The sequence below is a fragment of the Trachypithecus francoisi genome, unplaced genomic scaffold (assembly GCF_009764315.1).
Source record: "Trachypithecus francoisi isolate TF-2019V2 unplaced genomic scaffold, Tfra_2.0 Lachesis_group8, whole genome shotgun sequence".
Lineage (NCBI taxonomy): Eukaryota > Metazoa > Chordata > Mammalia > Primates > Cercopithecidae > Trachypithecus > Trachypithecus francoisi.
The window spans coordinates 20,088,276-20,103,325 of NW_022681473.1; the positions used below are offsets into that span (position 1 = coordinate 20,088,276).

Below are 15,050 nucleotides of genomic sequence, written 5' to 3' on the forward strand. Positions count from 1 at the left end.
CACCTCAGGGCTACTAGGAGTATTAAGCAAGATCACCCGCCAAAAGAGCTTCATTCTTTACAAAGGGCTCTGCCAATGTTGCTTCCTCTTTTGATGTCTTTTGACATCTAGTTATTATATCAACTTTCCCCAGTGAGGGAGAGAGGCCAGCGGAAATGGGCAAAGACCCTCAAGGCTGCCTCTCCCACTCTCTGGTTGGTGACAACAGGCCAGGCACTGTGCCATGCCCTCGCCAAACAGTCTCCTTAAGTGCTCAGGAGTTAGTCGTGCATGACCAGCCCCATTTCACAGATTCACAAACTAAGCCCTCAAACAACGTTGCTCAAGGTTCCCTGGCCTCAGGAGTTTTCTCTCCGTGGAGGACTTGGCCAAGGCAGCACACTGGTTTTGCACAGAAAAAAGCCCAGGTTGACCTAGGATGAGGTTCCCTCCTGACATAGCCAAGAGTTCTGGGGAGGTACTTGGCCATGGGCCCCATCACAGTCCTGTGAGGGGCTGAGGACAGCCACCCACCGTGGGTGTGGCATTTAGGAGTGTGACTGCAGAACAAGCCATGTGCTTGGGAGGACTGGGCCCCCGGAGAGCTATCCTGGGGAGTACCATGGAATCAACAAGTCACACTCACCTCTGCCTCCCTAGGCCTACAGCTACTGGCCTTCCCTGTCCTCTGGTTGCCCCCTGGTCCCTAAATGGCCCCTGAGCTTCTGCCCCACACTTACCTTCCTCCCCCCTTGTATGCTCAGTTCAGTGATGGTGCCTGTCTTAACTCCAGGAAGCAATTAGACAAGATTAGTGGGGCAGAGAGAAGGCAGGTGGTGGTGGTGATGGAGGAGTTGGTAGAGGAACCCCTGGGGCAGACAGGGGGAGGGCAGGAGAGACAGAGGCAGGCTAGATAAGAGGGAAAGAATGGCAGAGGGGTTTGCATCCTGAGAAGCTGTTGCAGGAGGGACAGAGGAAGACATGAGGATATACTTTCTTTCCTTGTGGGAGAGAAAGTGATGAATGCAGAGATCCAAGGAAAAGGGAAAAGAGCCCGAGGGAGAAGCTCATTAGGGAAAAACAGACAGACACAGACTCATTTATTTGGCCTAATCCCAGAGAGTGTCTGAGAAATGGTTTCTCTTTTTGCAGGAGGCAAGGGAGACAGCCTGAGCAGACAGAGACAGACTGGGGAGCCAGGGGGCCCAGAGTCCAAGCCCCAGACCCTTTCCACTGCATCAAGGTGAAATGAACAGAAACGCATTTGCATGTCCACCAAAATGTTCAGAGGGATGTACAGTCTGAGAAGTGTAGGGTAAGCAATCAGGCTGGACACTCAGGCAGGAGCTGATGCTCTAGGCTTGAGACTGAATTCCTTCTTTTCTGGGAAAACCCCATTTTTGCTCTTCCTGCCTCCCAACGAATCGGATACGGCCCTCCTGCATACCTAAAGTCAACTGACTGTAGATGTTAGCCACATTGACAAAAGACCTCTCTAGCAATACCTACATGAGGATTTGATTAAATAGCTGGGTACTCTAGGTAGTCAAGTTGACACATAAAATTAAACGATTACAACACCCAAAAGGGTCTCCTTTGGCTGCTGTAATGAATGACCACAAAGTTAGGGGCTAAAAACAACACAAGTGTATTATCTTCTTCATTATTCTAGAAGTCCTTTTAAATGGGTCTCACTGTGGTACAGTCACAGTGTCTGCAGAGTCACGTTCCTTCTGGAGGCTCCAGGGGAGAACCCTTTTCCTTGCCTTTTCTAGATTCTAGAGGTTGCTGTCTGTCTTCCTTGACTCATGGGCCTTTCCCTCTTCAGAGCCAGCAGCGGCCAGTCCAGTCTTTCGCAGGTGGCGTCACTCCCCACACTCCTCTTCTGAAGTCAAACTTCCCTTTGACACTTTAAGAACCCACGTGATTCGACTGGCTGCACCTTGACATTCCAGGACAACCTCCCCACCTCAAAAACATTAACTCAATCACATCTACCAAGTCCCTTTAGCCATGTGATATGGTTTGGCTGTGTCTCCACCCAAATCTCATCTTGAATTGTAGCTCCCATAATTCCCATGTGTCTCGGGAGGGACCCGGTGGGAGATAATTGAACCATGGGGGCGGGTCTTTCCCATGCTGTTCTCATTACAGTGGCTAAGTCTCATGAGATCTAATTTATAAAGGAGAGTTCCTTTACACAAGCTGTCTTGCCTGCTGCCATGTAAGACATGCCTTCCTTTCCCTTTGCCTTCTACCATGATTGTGAGGCCTCCCCAGCCATGTGAAACTGTGAGTCAATTAAACCTCTTTCCTCTATAAATTACCCAGTCTCTGGTATGTCTTTATTAGCAGCATGAGAACAGACTAATACACCATGTAAGAAAATGTATTTACAAGTTCCAGCGATTAGGACATGAACATCTTTGTAAGGGGTCTGGGGACATTATTCTTGTACCCCACCACCCAAATCTCATCAATATTTGGGTGAATACAAGTATATCTCGGAGATATTCAGGTTCAGTTCTAGCTCATCCCAATAAATCAAACATCACAATAAAGTGAGTCACACAAATTTTGTGGTTTCCCACTGAAAGTAAAAGTTATGAGTATGTGTACACCATACTGTAGTCTATTAAGTGTGCAATAGCATTGTTTAAAAAAAAAAATGTACGTACCTTAACTTAAAAGTACTTCATTGCCAGAAAATGCTAACTGTTATCTGGGCCTTCTGCGAGTAGTAGTCTTTTTGCTGGCGGAGGGTCTTGCCTCCATGTCGATGGCTGCTGACTGATCAGGGTGGTGGTTGCTGAAGGTCATAATGGCTGTGGCAATTTCTGAAAATAAGAGGGTGAAGTTTGCCACACCAATCAGCTCTGGCTTTCACAAAAGATTTCTCTGTAGCCCGTCATGCTGTTTGATAGGATTTCACCCACAGTAAAACTCCTTTCAAAATTGGAGTCCATCCTTTCAAACTCTGCCACTGCTTTAGCAACTAAGTTCATGTAATATTCTAAATCCTCTGTTGTTATTTTAACAATGTTTAAAGCAACTTGACCAGGAGTCATTTCCATCTCTTTCCTTATCCATAAGAAGTTACTCCTCATCCACTAAGGCTTTATCATGAGATTGCAGCAATTCAGCCACAGCTTCGGACTCCACTTCTAATTCTAGGTCCCTTGCCATTTCTACCGCATCTGCAGTTACTTCCTCCACTGAAGTCTTGAACTCCCCAAAGTCACTCATAAGGGTTGGGAGTCAACTTCTTCCAAACTCCTGTTCATGTTGCTATTTTGACTTCCTCTCATGAATCACAAATGTTTTTGATGGCATCTGGAATGGTGAATCCTTTCCAGTAACTTTTCAACTTACTTTTCCCAGATCCATCAGAGGAATCACTATCTATGGCTGCTACAGCCTTACGAAATCAATTTCTTAAATAAGAAGACATGAAAGTTTAAATGACTTCTTGATCCATGGGCTGCAGAATAGATGTATCTCAGCAGGCCTGAAAATAGCATGAATCTCCCTGTACATCTCCATCAGAGCTCTTGGATGACCACATGCACTGTCAATGAGCAGTCATATTTTGAAAAGGAATCTTTTTTTCTGAGCAGTGGGTCTCAATAATGGGCTTAAAATATTCCGTGAATCATGCTGTAAACAGATGTGCCGTCATCCAGGCTTTGTTCTTCCATTTACAGAGCACAGAGTGGATTTAGTGTCATTCCTAAGGGCCTTAGAATTTTCAAAATGGTAAATGATCACTGGCATCAACTTAATGTTACCAATTGCATTAGCCCCTAACAAGAGAGTCAGACTGTCCTTTGAAGCCTCGAAGCCAGACATTGAGTTCTCTCTAGCTATGAAAGTCCTAGATGGTATCTTCTTCCAGTAGAAGGCTGTTTCATCTACATTGAAAATCTGTTGTTTCGTGTAGCCACTTTCATCAGTGATCTTAGCTAGATCTTCTGGATAACCTGCTGCAGCTTCTCCATCAGCACTTGCTGCCTCACCTTGTGTTTTTATGTTATGGAAACAGCATCTTTCCTTAAACCTCATGAACCAACCTTGGCTAGCTCCCAATTTTCTTCTGCAGCTTCCTCACCTCTCTCAGCCTTCACAGAATTGAAGAGAGTTAGGACCTTGCTCTGGATTAGGCTTTCGCTTAAGAGAATGTTGTGGCTGGTTTAATCTTCTATCCAGACCACTACAACTTTCTCCATATCAGCATGTGTGTGTTCACTGGAGTAGCACTTTTAATTTCCTTCAAGAACTTGGTATTCACAACTTAGCTAACTAGTGCAAGCAGCCTAGCTTTCGGCCTGTCTCAGTTTTCAGCATGCCTTCCTTATTAAGTTTAATCATTTCTAGCTTTTGATTTAAAATGAGAGATGTGCAACTCCTCCTTTCACTTGAGCACTTAGAGGCCCTTGTAGGGTTACTCATTGGCCTCATTTCAATATTGTTGTGTATTTGGAAATAGGAAGGCCCAAGGAGAGGGAGAGAGACAAGGGAATGGCCGGTGGGTGGAGCAGTCAGAACACATACAGCATTTATTAATTAAATCCACCGTCATATAGGGGTGCAGCCTGTGATGCCCCCAAACAATTACAACAGTAACATCAAAGATCGGTGATCACAGATCACAACAGACATACTGATAATGAAAAGTTTGAACATTACCAAAATGCAACACAGAGATAGGAAGTGAGCACACATTGTTGGGAAAATGGTGCTGATAGATTTGCTCTATGCGCAGCTGCCACAAAGCTTCCATTTGCAAAAATAAATAAAAACAAAACAAAACAAAAAAACACAATAAACGGAAGTGCATTAAAACCAGGTATGCCTGTAACATTTTGTTACCACTGCCCACCCCCGCCCCCCCCCAGCAGTAAAATACAACGTGTTTGTGAGACGAGACAAGTTGGGCAGGGGCTTGACCCAAGCTGGGTTGCAGATCGCTTTCTCAGCAAAATCAGGCCTGGTCCAGTAATGCCTCACCCAAGCCTTCCTCCTCCCCTGGGAGCAGTCCAAACCCCCAGGAAAGGCATGAAAAGGACTTTCAGGAAATATGAAGAAGATCTCAGCTTGAAATTCCAAAGAACTATGACAAAAAATCTAAGATCTAAGCCAAAAACCAAAGATCTAAGCCTGTCTGAGAAGGGACTTACCAACTCCAGCCCATACATGGATATGCTTTGCCTCTGCAGGTTCATGTCCTAACCTTTCTGTGATTCTCATCTGCATGAATTGTCCAGTGACTGACCCAGGACGGTGTACTGAATGCTCGCTGTATGCTAGGCTGGGGGCTGCCCACACTGCAGCAGCACTGTCAGGGACCCTCCCCGCGGCCCCCTCTTCTGTGTGTTTCTTCTTTAGAGGCCTGCCTACGTCATTCTCATCGGAGGATGACCTTTGAGCTACCGGAGTCCCCTGGTCCTGCGTGCAGGCAACCAGAGGTGCCTGGAAGATTCCATCCCTCCCTCACCCTTAGGGTGGCCCTTAGCCAATGTCTGAGGGTGTGGAGGATGAAAGCTCAGCTCTCTCAAGTTAACAAACTTACAGGTTTCCCTGTGGGACCGGCAAGAGCAGCCCCCTGCCCTGCAGGGCCTAAACTCGCCCCCTCGCTTGGCTTCCTCCCCTTCCCTGTCCTGTTCCTCCAACCCCCTTAGCGGCTTCTTCTGGGAAATCATCCTTAATATATCTTCTGTCCACAAATGCTTGCCTTGGGGTCTACTTGTAGGGCATCTGAGGACCATGCAAATATTATCCCATTTAACAACAATGCTTTGAGGTGAGTGTTGTGATTACTCTCACTTTTCAGATGAAGACATCGAGGTCAGAGAAGTTTAGCAACATGCCTGGGTTACAGCTGAGCAGGATCTGAACCCACATTAGCCTGGTGCTGAGCCTGCCTGCCTAACACCTCTCTCTATGACTTCCCCAACTCCCTAGAGAAGCGAGAAAATGAAAGAAGGGGTGCTGGGGAAATGCATTTAGCAAAGGACAATGGTGAAAACTCCTTGTGAGGCCTTGGGTTTCATCAAAGTGGAAAAAAAAAGTAGATTCATCATTTGCCAACTTCGCAACCCAGGCACACACGGTGCACTCTGAAACCCAACCAGTCAGTCCTCTCCCTGGGGCCGTTTCTTCCTCCCCAGAAAGAACCCGTGTGGCTCTCTCCTTTTGGAGCCAACAAAAAGCCCCAGCTTAGGCAGGGATTTGTTTTCTAAGCAGAGGCGAGAGGCTCCAGGGGCCGAAAGGAACTGGCAGGTCTTTTTGCCAGAGGTGCCCGAGGTGCAGGCTGGAAAGAAGCTAGTAATTCACTGTTCTGTGTCCCAAGCCCCCCACCTCGCCTCCATCTCCCTGAGGGTCCATTTGAAAGGAAGAAAAAAGAATCCTAAAAAGCCCCCTCTTTGCTCCTGGCCTCAGCAATCTCATGGTTCCTGCCTGGGTTTAAGCCTTGGGAACAAAAGCTGATCGCTGGGACTGCCTGTAGCTGGGCAGAGTGGGCAGCGGTAATTAATTATCTAGGAAGCTGCCATTATAAATTCCTTTTCAAAGGGAAGCCACACCCAAGTGTTATTTACCTGCCCAGCAGGCTCTCTTTGGGCAGGCAGGTTATGGACAAAGCAGATTCCTCTACTGGGTGGGGGTGAGCATCTAATTGCAGGTGATTAGATGGGGAGGGTGTCTTTATCCCCAGCAAGTCCCAGATCCCAGAGACCCCCCCAGGTGACTTTTAAGAAAGAAGAATCAAGACCCAGGTGGGGTGTCTATCAGACCTGGTGTCTACATTACAGGCTGCAGTTGCCAGCATCTTCTCTGCTCAGTGGGGTGACCTGCCCGCTCCTGGGTCCCTCTCCCCTGCCCAGCCATCATTCTGGGTTTACAGTGATCCATAGTGACATTTAGCCACCACAGATGGACTCTTTGAGATAAAATTATGTCATTCATGCTTATAAGCCTTTTCTAGCATAGAAGATAAAAATCATTCAAATAACTATTCTAAGGGGGGAAAAGTGCTTATTAATGAGGTCATTTGGTGATAACAGGAAGGAGGAATTAAGCCTGGAAATTCAGGAGGGCTTCCTAGAGGAGGTGGAAGGTAAAGCTCTTGCAAACAAGGCAACTAGAGTCAAATGAGAAATAATTACCTAAGAGTCACCATTTGCTGCACCATTTGCTCAGAGATAGGGTCTTTGTCTCTGATCATTAAACCAACCCAAGAAGGTAATTTTATTATTCCTCTTTACAGATGAAGGAATGGGGCTCAGAGAGGTTAAGCTACTTGCCCAAGGTTACTAAGCCAATAGGAAGGAAAGCTGGCATTTGAACCCAAGTTCTTGTGTCTGTCCAGGATCCTGCCCTGTCCCTTGTGTCCAGGACAGCCAGGCACTGAGATAAATGATAAGGGGCAGACCACAGGTTTTGGAGCCCAGAGTGAGGAGACAGTGTTTCTACTGGAGCAGTGAAGGGAGGACTCCTGGAGGAGGTGCCTTCAAACACAAAAGCTTCAGGCAGGCAGAGAAGGGAAGAACGGTATTCCCGGGAGAGGAGAGAGTGTGGGCAAAGGCACAGAGAAGGAGTGTAGCCTTATTTGATAGACATCCAAGGAGCATCATTGGAAAGTAAAGTCCCAAAGATATCCTAGATATTCAGACCACGCCACTCGAGAAGGAGACCAGCAGTGGAGAGCCACTGAGGTTTCCCTGGAAAAGTGAACGTCTGTGAAGTCAGTGGGTGGTGAGGCTGTTGCCTGAACAAGGAGAAGGCTGCAGGCTGTGGCAAAGCCAGGCAGGAGCAGGTGCAGCAGGGATCGAAGAAGGAGGGACAAGGAAGAAGGTCAGCTTTGGAAGCCTGACAAGGACAGCTCTTCCCCAGGGCCCCTGGGACAATGAGGGTGCTGCAGAGAAACACGTCCCTCCAGGGCAGTGGCAGTTTGGGAGGAATATGATTGGCTTGTTCCGGGCTTCTGTTCCAGCTGTCAGCGTGGGAAGAAGCAGCCCAGAGCTGGAAAGGCTCTTTGGGAGCTGAGGAAGGTGGAATTTGGGGGTCTAGGGTAGAGAATTGGAAACAGAAGCTTGGCTGGGGAGGGATGAGAGAAGCAGAGGAGAATGAAGGAAAAAGGAAGAGGAGGAGTTGAGGATGAAAACGAGGTTTACCCTCCATCAAGTGGAGCACGAACAAGCATCATTTATTCATTAATAGCATGGACTGTGCCAGGCATGGAGCTGGATACCACATACATAGGCCTTGGTAAGATGCAGAATGCATACCGATGGAAAGGAGGCAGCTTGGAGGCGGGCTGCCTGGCTTCACATTCCACACACTGCCCACCTAGCATGGGCAGCCACCAGGGTCAAGTGATGTCGCCTCCTCTGATGAAGTGAGGGTAATGACGCCTGCATCATAGGTAGGGAACTGAAGGTCACTATGACATGAGTCAAGTGCTTGGACAGGTGGCCGCCATCTTAAAGTTAGGGGAGTGATGGTCTCCTTCACTCTCCTCCCCTCTCACCCTCTTTGATCAATGACCTTTTTACTATTCCTTGAACTCGGAGCTGTTGCATGTCAGGGGCCATGGTGCTGGCTCTCCCTCTGCTTAGAACCTCTTATCCTGGATCTTAGCTCAGCTCCCTCCATTTCATTCAGGTCTCTGCTCAAATATCCCCTCCTCCAAGAAGGCTTCCTGGCCCAGCTGTCCCAGACAGCTTCCCACCCCACCAGCCACACCCTGCCATCTTGGCCTAACCACTGCATGACATCATGTTATGCACTCATCTCTTAACTCGTTACTCCCACTAGAAGCCAAGCTCCATGAAGGCAGAGACCTTGTTTCCTGTTTCCTCAGCATATAGAATGCCAGTGCATACTGGACACCCAACCTACATTTGTGAATAAATAAATGAGTGAGTGAGCGAGTAAATGAATGATCCAAATGCTCTGATAACCCAGGCATCTCCAGCAGGACCTAGGAGTGGTCAAGGGGCCATGTAAACAAGCACAGTGATGCCCAGGTTTGTATCCTTGGACATGCTTTTTCCAAAGCCAAGTTCTAGATTCCCCTGGGGCTTGTGAGGGCCTGGGTGAGAGACCTTGAAAGCCAGGGATACAGAAATGTAATCACACTTGTCAGCTCTAGTGCACAGCAACATCCTGACATCTTTTTCAGGGCCACATCTTTTGTCTGAGTCTGTAGCTCTGAGCATACATAACCTCTTCATCGGTTCCTGAGGTAGGAGACAGCCTTTCAAAAGGTCTGAAAAGGTGGAACATATGGGGGTCCTCAGAGGACCTCTTCTGCTTTTCTGCTCCCTGGACCCTAAACCGGAGTTTAAGAAAGTGGATCACACCTCCATTGGCCTAATACAGCATTGGCATAGTGGCACTTTGTTTGTTTTGTTGTTGTTGTTTTTGAGACAGAGTCTTGCTGTGTCGCCCAGGCTGGAATGCAGTGGTGGGAACTCAGCTCACTGCAACTTCCACTTCCCAGGTTCAAGCAATTCTCCTGCCCCAGCCTCCCCAGTAGCTGGGATTACAGGCACCTGCCATCGTGCGTGGCCCGCACAGTGGCATTTTTTTTAAAGTGTGAATTAGCTTGGCAATTTTCAACAATTGGAAAACATCTCTCTAGAAAGCTGAGTTTCCAGCTTCTTTTTAAAAGTATTAGAAGATCTGAAAATACTGGAGCTAGCTGGAAAGTAAGTCTCTGTTTGGATGTGGTGTGTGCTGAAGTTTACTGCAGTCCCTGCCATTCTCTGGTATCTTCCAGACCCTAAAGCCAGAGTTTAAATGCCCGAGCCTGAGCTGCTGGTTTGCTTGTTTGTTTTTCACTGAATTTGCTTACTTGTTTGTGTTAGGTGCCTGGCTCTGTGGGAATTTGATCCCTGCCCTAAGCCCCCTTTGCTTCACTTTCCTCACCGGTAAAGTACAGATGATCTTCCCTCATAGGACCAAAGAAAATAACAAACACAAATGTGGCCAGACGTGGCTGGTGCCTAACCAATGCTCAATAAATATTTCCCCTTCCCTTTCCTACCCAACTAAACTGGCCTAGCCATTCATTCTCCAGTCAGCAAATAAATATCAAGTCATACCTTTATGCCAAGTACCATGCAAGACACTGGGGTGTGATGGTGAGCAAACTGGCATGGCTTCTCCCTGCTATGGCACTTGCAAACTATAATCCAGCAAATACATCTGCAAGCCCCGTTTGAAATATGTGCCATGAAGGCAATAGATAGAGTGGGATGAGAGAGAAGAGGAAGGTTTCTCCAAGGAGGTATATCTGCATTGAACACTGAAGAGGAAGAGGGGCCAGCCAGGTGGAGAGGGCTGGACAAGAGCTCCAGGCAGAGGGAACACCCTCTTTGTGCCCCTGAGTCAAGAAAGAGATCACATGATTCTAGGAACTGAAATGAGTCCTGTGTGGATGATGTGGAATGGGCTAGGTGAAGGGAGTGATGTGACCTCATGAGGAGGGCAGGGGTGGATCATGCAGGCCCTTCAGACCACAGAAGGAATTTTATACTCAGTGCAGTGGGAACCACAGAATGCTGGGAGAGACACAGTTGGTTCATATCGCATGTTTCAAAATGTCTGGGCTACGAAATAATCTTTCTCATACAGTAAGATACTACTATATACCTATTAAAATCACTGAAATCCAAAATCCTGAGAAGACCAAATGCTGGCATGGATGTGACTCTTATTCATTGCTGGTGGGAGTGCAAAATGGTGCAGCCATTTTGGAAGAGAGTTTAGCAGCTTCTTGTAAAACTAAACATAATCTTATTGTATAATCCAAAAATTGTACTCCTTAGTATTTAACTAAATGAGGTGAAAATTTGTATCCACACCAAAAACTGCACACTAATGTTTACAGCAGTTTTTTTCATGATTGCCAAAATATGGAAGAAACCAAGATGTCAACAGGTAAATGGGTAAACAAATTGCATTTGTTCAATAGAATATTATTCAGGGATAAAAAGAAATGAGCTATCATACACAAAAAGACATGAGGGAACCTTAAATGCATATTGCTTAGTGAAAAAAGCCTGTCTAAAAAGGCTACATACTGTCAAATTCCAATTATATGACATTCTGGAAAGGCAAAACTATGATGAGAGTAAAAAGACTAGTGGTTGTGGGAGGTTCAGGAGAAGGAAGGGAGGGAAGATTAGATGGAGGACAGAGGATTTGGGGGATAGTGAAACTACTCTGTATGATGCAGTACTGGTAGACACGTCACTTATACATGTATCAAAACCTATAGAATGTACAATGCAAAGAGGGAACCCTAATGGAAACTATGAATTTTAGTTAATAGCAATGTATCAATATTGGCTTAACTGTAACAAATGTATCACAATAATATTAGATGTAAATATCAGGGAAACTGTGTGTGTGCCTGGGTAAGGGGAGTCTCTTTAGGAACTTTGTACTTTTCAAATTTTTTGTAAACCTAAAATTTTTCTAAAAATTAAGTCAATAAATTAAAAAATAAACATGCATTTTAAAAACTGCGTTATAGTAGAGAGACGGGATTGATGAGCGGGGCAAGAGTAGAGGTGGGGAGACCAGTTGCTCAGGCAGGAGATAGTGGTGGTTTCCACAAGGGTCGTGATGGAGAGAAGAGGGTAGATTCAAGAGCTATTTAGGAGGTAGAATGGAAAGGCCCTGGGGATGGGCTGGATATTGATGGGGCTGGAGTGAAGCAGGGGGAGAGTCAGAGAGGATTCCCTGGTAGTGGCCTTGGGCCGTGGGTAGACTGAGACTCCCCGTTCACTGCAGCTGGGCTGCAGAAGTGGGAAGGGAATGAAGGTCAGGGAAGCTGCTGAGTCAGTAAAGGACCTATGGGACATCCAGACACCAGGGGTCTGGAGTGTAGGAAAGAGGTCTAGCTCCATCATACAATGGCAGTTGAAGCCACACAAGTGGGCTCGCCTTCATGCATTCAGCTCAGACCACCTTTCCAGGGTCCCTGCCTCAGTGCTTATGGCCCTGTGGACTTGTCTGTGGCAATACCAGCCTTGCAAAGGCCCTGAGCACCCCTTCATCCTCCTATAGGTAAGGAAACCATTCTAGACAAATCAGAATTGCGAAGATCCTCCAGCCAGCTAACGGAAGATCAAGGCTCCCAACTCTTTGCCATCTTTTTTTGTTTGTTTGTTTAAGTAAACAAACCATTTTAAATACAGCAATCAGTCAGTAGGAACCGAGCCAGATTTGGGATCAGAATGATGTAGTCCAAAGCCAGATTTTTCTGGCTTGGAAAAGAAAGACCTCCAGCCTTTCACATAGGTAAAGACTACCTCAAGCACCTCCAAACCCTCACTCCCCCAGCCTCTACCTTGTGGCACTCTGCATAGCCACCTGTGCAAGACACCCAATGCTTACACAGAGAAGACCCTCAACGTAATAATAATGATAACAATAAGGTCCAAAGCCCATGAACTCCCAGGAAGAAAGAAGTCGTCCCTGTGGGAAAACATCAGTAAGGTTGAAGCCAAGGCTCAAACCAAACACCCAGGTGGGAGTCTGCAGCCTGCTTTCTTAACTCCTGTGCCTTGAACTCTCCCAGGAGGCCTGTCCTGGCCTGCAGAGGATGAAGGCAGCCAAGTTCTCCTGCTTCAGGGCCCAGTCATCCCTCCTTCCCATGTCCCTCTCCTCTCTCTGCCAACGTCTCTTGCACAATTCCACACCATCCTTTCCTCACGCACCTGTCTCCAAACCCCTCAGCATCATTCTCGCAAACGCACACTGAGCTTCCCACGTGAAAAGATATCTTCTGTAGTGGGAACAGGTCTCTTGAGAGGTATTCAAAATCACAAGTGGTTTGGGTTTCCATGTTTTGAAAGGAGGTAATTTTAACCTGAGTTCAGGCTAAGGCTTTATTTCAGCCAAGTCCCTGATGACCCCAGGGTGGGACATGTCCCCCTTCAGCATAAGGAAATCATCTACCTGGAGATACCCCCGTCCCCCCTACCCCCCAGTGAGGCTGCCTCCCAGATTCCAGGCACTTCCCAGTCTCCTTGCAGAATTACCTGCCCTCCTCCAGGGCTTGGGCTTGGGCAGGGCACACCTGTCTGCACAGACATTCAGGGTTCAAGACTCAGCAGGGGCCAAGGGAGAAAGGGAAGCTATGGCTCAAGGTACCTGAGGCTTGCCGGTCTTGTTCTGTCCGCTGGCTTCCCATGCTGGGATCCCTGTTGTGTGGTAGGTAAGTAACATCGGGGACCTGGAAAAGCAGCCCCGGGGCCTAGAGCTCCTGGGACAGGCTCAGAGGATAGATTATAGCAACCAGCCGGAAAGCAATCAGGCCCCCTGGAAGGGTCACGTGGAAGCAGTGACCTTGGAAGCAGGAAGGAGTGCAGTGGCAGAGTTGGCAGGGTCCACCCAAGACTCCAGCCCAGCCCAGAGGGGCCAGACATCCAGGCAGGGCCCTCGTAAGCTAAAAGTCTCTTGGCTTGGCCACAACAGGAAGCACCCAAGAGTCCAAATGCCTTCACATGTAGAAGAGAGAGTCCCTCCTGCCCCCAATCACATAAGACTCTAGTAAGCTGGGCACAGGCGCCAACAGGGCAGGGAAGGCAAAAGCGTATAAAGGAGAAATGACATTATACAGAAAGAGAGTAAAATCCTGCCCCTACCCCAGGCTCCCCAAGTCACTCCCCATACTACCGCTGACTCAGGCTCTGTGCAGAATCCAAACCCTTGTGTATGTCTGTCCACAAGGCCACACAAACATCCAGAGGCAAGACCTGAAGCATAAAGAGCTTTGGCTTTAGAGTCTGACATTTTTGGTTTCAAATCCTGGCTCTACCACCTATTAGCTGTGTGACTTTGGGCAAGTTAAACATGCTATGCATCAGTTTCTTTATCTCTAAACCAGGTGAGACAAGATGAGCCAGGTAAAACCCTGAGAGCAGTGTCTGGCACACAGCAAGTTTAGGTGCTAATATCAGTGGTACCTGTCAGCAATAGACACATAGACGATGATCTAAAAGCATCCACCTTCATGCATTGGTGAATGCAAACTTTTTCTTTTTCTTTTTTGAGACAGTTTCACTCTTGTCACCCAGGCTGGGGTGCAGTAGTGCAATCTTGGCTCACTGCAACCTCCGCCTCCTGGGTTCAAGTGATTCTCCTGCCTCAGCCTCCCAAGTAGCTGGGATTATAGGCATGTACCACCACGCCTGGCCTAATTTGTTTATTTTTAGTAGAGACAGGGTTTCTCCATGTTGATCAGGCTGGTCTTGAACTCCTGATTTCAGGTGATCTGCCCACCTCGGCCTCCCAAAGTGCTGGGATTACAGGCATGAGCCACCATGCCCGGCCCTTCTTTTAGCCTTGGCTATTCCAGGAAAGCCTTCCTTTCTGTGACGGCCCCCTCACTTTGTGTGCGGTGTAAGAGTGTGGACCCTGTCTCTCACCATCTTTCCTCCAGCCTTGTAAGGCAGATCTTATCCCTGTTTCATTGTAATGATGGGAAATGCAGGCTGAGAGAGAAGCTCCCGGTCCGAGGCCCACAGTCAGAAAGAGGACAGAGTGGGGACCCACACCCTGGTTTCCGAGGCTGCCTTGCCTTGCATGTGCTACAAGGCCTGTAGATAGTAGACGAAGCGAGCATCCATCCCTAAACACACTCATGGAGAAATAAGCCCACCAGGGTCTCTGTTGTGAACTGGGGAAGTCTGAGAATCCATGAAATGGCCTTGTCTGAGAACACAGGCCCTGGGTGTATAAAACCCAGCCAAACCCCACTTAAACATTTCTATCAGGTTCAAATGCTAAGACAGCAACATCCCTGAAACCTGTAAGGAGACAGCTGCATGGTCCCTGACTCCTGTTTCCAGCTTGAGTCTGTCAGGAGGCTTCACACAGGAGTGTCCCGCTGGGATGCATCAAGTCAGGCAAGACCAGCCTTGTTCTGGGAGAGGTTCAGCCTCTGCTGGTGCCTGAGAGCCCAACAGTAGATGGGGGCGCACACTACAGAAGGTGGCAGGACCCAGGGAGAAGCTCGAGAGCACTGGAGTCAGAATGACCTGGGCTCCCACCCA

At 47.7% G+C, this 15,050-nt stretch overlaps 1 protein-coding gene across 3 annotated transcripts in view; it reads right to left on the reverse strand.

Annotated features, from left to right (window-relative positions):
- TSPAN18 (tetraspanin 18) overlaps positions 1-15,050 on the reverse strand; it is a 205,101-nt gene that overhangs the window by 90,750 nt on the left and 99,301 nt on the right. The window contains exon 1 of one of the 3 annotated variants that reach the window (XM_033207769.1): positions 2,658-2,811. The exons of the other annotated variants lie outside the window; for them this stretch is intronic. The gene's annotated coding sequence lies outside the window, so the exon portion shown is untranslated. Of the gene's footprint in view, positions 1-2,657; positions 2,812-15,050 lie in introns of those variants that run through there. 3 annotated transcript variants of the gene reach the window in all.